We start from the raw sequence: 4,522 nt of genomic DNA on the forward strand, positions 1-4,522 counted from the left end.
CCATTAAAAGCACTGAGAACCATGAGTGTCAGCACCTCTGAAAAAATTAGGCCACTTCTATTAGGCACTTATAAATATTGATTTATTTACCTAAATGTAAGCCCCATGCTTGAATAATACAGATATTGTTTTTATTGTTGTCTAAGAGTGGGAAGGTAGCAGGGGAATCTTCAAAAAACTTCTTACAGCTGAAGTATAAAATTGAAGACATAGCACTAAAATGCTTCAGTTAAGCCAGAGCAGCAGCCCCTAATATTTGTAGCACAGATATGAACCTGAAGCTACTGCATTTATGGCTATTCCTTGTACTCAAGATTTATAGAGAGCACTTAGATACTATTATGAAGGACAATTAAGAAAGGGATACTTAATTAAAAACTACCTTCTTGCAGAAAGACATTGTAGAGTAAAACAAATTCTTCCTTCTGTTTTGTGCAATGAACTGACCCCATGTACTTAAGATCACTGCTAAAACTAGTGTCCTTATTGCTTGGGTTACATCTCTCTCTCTCTCAATCTGCATAAATCTATCAATATTTGTTATATGTAAAGAATCTTTCTGCTTTCAGGCACTCAGATTCTATGGTGATGGACATGTTATAAGAACATGAACATAAATTATTTTGTATTTTTGTCTGAAAATATGCAAAAGAAGTTTTGGGTTTTTACAGTTAACTTATCTCAAATGATTAGGAAGATCAAGCATCCAAAAACATTGAGTATTTCTTGCCTCACCCAATATTGAAATCATGCAATTGGTACCTTTCATCTAACTATCCAGCAATTCCGCTGCAGCTCCCCCCCATCCCCCCCCCCCTTTCCCAGGTTCACTCATTGTGAAAGTCTCTCTATTTTGATCAACATAAGTTAAAATCTTTTCCACATGGTAATCTTGGTCCAGGGTGTTTTAAGCTTCAAAGGCAGACTGCCATCTGGAGTGCTGTCAGAAACATTCAGAAAGCTAGATAAATACTTGCATAGTAATTTGGACAATTTTCTGGAAAGCAAAGAGTAAAGTGTTACAGTAATAAAGACCTTTCAAACCTATGTTCCTCATCCTGACTTAGACAACCCAAGCATAGATATATGCTAACAACATTGGTCATCTCTTCCCCCACAGAAACTGATGGACATGTGGTTTCTTTATGCAGCCATGATGACCACCCATGTTTTAGTACTTGTAAAAGTTTGTTTGTTTGGGGGTCCAGTTCTCAAATCTCACTTGATATTACGGAGTTCTAACACCACTAAATGGCAAAGCACAAGCAGCAGCCATGCAAGCTGTCTCTCACTTTCTCAGGGACAAGACTCAGGTGAGATGAGGAGAGGTTGAGGGAGCTGGGATTGTTTAGCCTGCAGAAGAGAAGAATGAGGGGGGATTTGATAGCTGCTTTCAACTACCTGAAAGGGGGTTCCAAAGAGGATGGCTCTAGACTGTTCTCAATGGTAGCAGATGACAGAACGAGGAGTAATGGTCTCAAGTTGCAGTGGGGAAGGTTTAGATTGGATATAGGAAAAACTTTTTCACTAAGAGGGTGGTGAAACACTGGGATGCGTTACCTAGGGAGGTGGTAGAATCTCCTTCCTTAGAGGTTTTTAAGGTCAGGCTTGACAAAGCCCTGGCTGGGATGATTTAACTGGGAATTGGTCCTGCTTTGAGCAGGGGGTTGGACTAGATGACCTTCTGGGGTCCCTTCCAACCCTGATATTCTATGATTCTATGAGATGCCTCAGCCCTAATCTACAGGGGTTAGAGGATAACAGTCTTTCTTGCCAGCTCAGTCCTTGGCCTGTCTGATCACTCTGGCAACTAAAATCCCAGTTCATGCCAGCAGTGGGGGTGACTGATGTGGTCACATGCACTAGGAAATGGACTAAGGCCACCAGCTCATTCCACATAGGTCTCTTAAGATACCTGGTACTCTGCTGCCCAGAACAGATGTAACGCAATATCAGAGTGCTTTGTGTGAAATGGGTGATAAACCACACTCAGTTACCCCTTTTCCCTTTCAGTAAAGAAGTTGTAAAATAATGTTCATAATGACTGAGCAGTTGAGACTAGAGGGATTATGTTGTAAAAAAGTCTTTCTCCACGGGAGGCTCTGTTGAATTCCCAGCACTCAAATCAACGCCTCACTCATGCTGCCTACGTTTAACATCTGCAAAACCTTATATCAGTGAATGTTTCACCAAGTTTTTCCTCTATGGATAAGACTTTTTTTCTAATTTAGTCACAAGTACCTAAGAAAACATAATCTAGTTCTTTCATAGTTATTCAAAGGGTCTGGAAGACCTGGCAGTATACTTTACTCATAATACTGCGCACTTCTATAGTACCATTCATTCAGTGATCTAAAAATGCTCTAAAAACAGTAAGTAATTTTCAAGGCACCCTTGTGACAGAGGTTTTATACCCATTTTATAGCTAGGTAAACTGATTCACTGAGAGATTTAGCTGAAGTTACAGACAGAACCAAGAATAAAACCCAACTCTTCTAGACCCCCCACATGCCCTTGCTCATGCTTCCTTCATACCAATCTCTCTGCTTATTATCTGCTCTGCCAAAAGCAATATAATCCAAAAGTTTGCAATAAGGAAACAAAATTCTCCTTTTGCGATTATTTGGTTGAAAATGTAAGGTACTCAGATAATAGAGTGATGAACACAGTATGAAAACCTAGATAAGATTATTATGACGTTCATAACACCTTGTTTAGGTCTACACATAACAAACATGTTGTCATGCTAAGAACTGAAGTCCAATTTTGTTAAAGCACTAAATTTCAGCAGGAACAATTTTTTCATAGAACTATTTGACCAGCACGGATTTTTGAGGCAGCTGGCTAGCAGCAGACAAAATGTCTACTTCATTATCATTAAAGCTGGTTGTCTTTAAATAGTTTAGTCCCTGCTGGAAGTAAGCTCAAGAGAAAGATAATCGCTTTCCCAAAATATTCCTGAAAAATAAAACCCCCCAAGACTGTTGAAAGATCAAAAATAGTAATTGTTCAAGCATTACTTCTGGTGACATGTGGCAAGATTCAAGGTGATGAAATTTCTAGTATACCCAAATTTAAACATTTATGAAGGAATAAGGAATGGTCTAGTAAATAGTAAGAAGCTCTCAAAATACAAAAGCCCAGGGTTGATAATAATAGGTGAAGGGAGGCTAGCTAAAGTGAAGAGAAAAGTGGAAATATTACAGAACCATAATTATATATCCCTTCCCACCATTTCATCTTTTATTCATATTGGCTCCAGTTTCCCCTAACTCTCAAGTAACCCTTTGACTATATTGCACAGGCCAAAACATTTTGTGTTGTTATTTCACCATGTCCTTTAAACAATCCTTTTTTAATATGGTATCACAACCACTCAATATATTCCTCTTTTTTAAGTGATTAACTCACTGGGGCTTAATAATTATACTAGACACTAGGACTAATCCAGCACCATTGGGGTCAATGGGACTTTTGCCAGAAGCTTCAACAAGTGGTGGATCAAGCCTGTTTTAGGCTTGCAGGATTCTAATTCCTAATTCTGCAGTCCTCACCTGGCACAACTGATGTTGTCTTAATTGGTCTAATAAAAAACATTTATCATGGAGGGGGGAAAAAATCTAAAGTTGTCATATTTAAACAAGCATCTGAAAAGAACTACATAAAGGTAATCACTAAACACCTACAATATAAACCAAAATAAATATATTCTTATATATGTGACAATTAGTTATGCCCTGATTTTTCATTGCAAATAGTCCCTGTTTACTTCAAGAGTGGTCATGGAAATAAGAGAACTAAAAAAAATGTCAGCTTGAAACAGTTTCCTCCTGCAATCTTTTAAAAGAAAATTTAAAGTCCTATCTTGGAGTCAGTCCCTTTTTCTGTGGGTATCTGGATTTATAAATCAAAGAACTAGGAAGTCTTGGCCCTAGGCTCTGAGAGTACTGGTACCCACAATTCTAGAATATGTTACTGAGTATGTGTGCTCTTTTATATTATTGGGGTGTAAGTCTACCCAGGCAATCAGAAGCAGCAGACCTGTTCAGACTCAGGCCATTGGACAGAGTTTCTTTAGCTATTAGAAGAGCTTACTGTTGGAGAATTTGCAGATGATCATTTGTATCCTGCTGTTGTCACTCAAGAGATATTTCCAAACACTTTTTTTTTTTTTTAAAAGAAAGAATCCTTGATTTCTAATAACAATCAGGGCTAAAATCGGACCCGAGGTTCCATGTGCTGAACCCTAAACTATATACCGGTGGGAAGAGTGGCTACTGAGGGACTAAAAAAATAAATGTTTAGAGCTCTGCGGAAGTATATGTTTCCTGATGGAAGTGTGACAAGGCACTTCTGCTGAGATGTGTCTAACCACTACATTCCAGCAAAAGATACATTGTATCTTATCCATAAGGATACAATCAGACAGTGAAAATTTAAAAACTTATCCTATCAAACTGCCAGGCCTGTGACTTGTGGCTTCAAAGTTCCCCAAAGCATTTAGAAAACAGAAATAGACACG

Source organism: Lepidochelys olivacea (assembly GCF_965140295.1).
Source record: "Lepidochelys olivacea isolate rLepOli2 genome assembly, chromosome: 1".
Classification (NCBI taxonomy): Eukaryota; Metazoa; Chordata; order Testudines; family Cheloniidae; genus Lepidochelys; species Lepidochelys olivacea.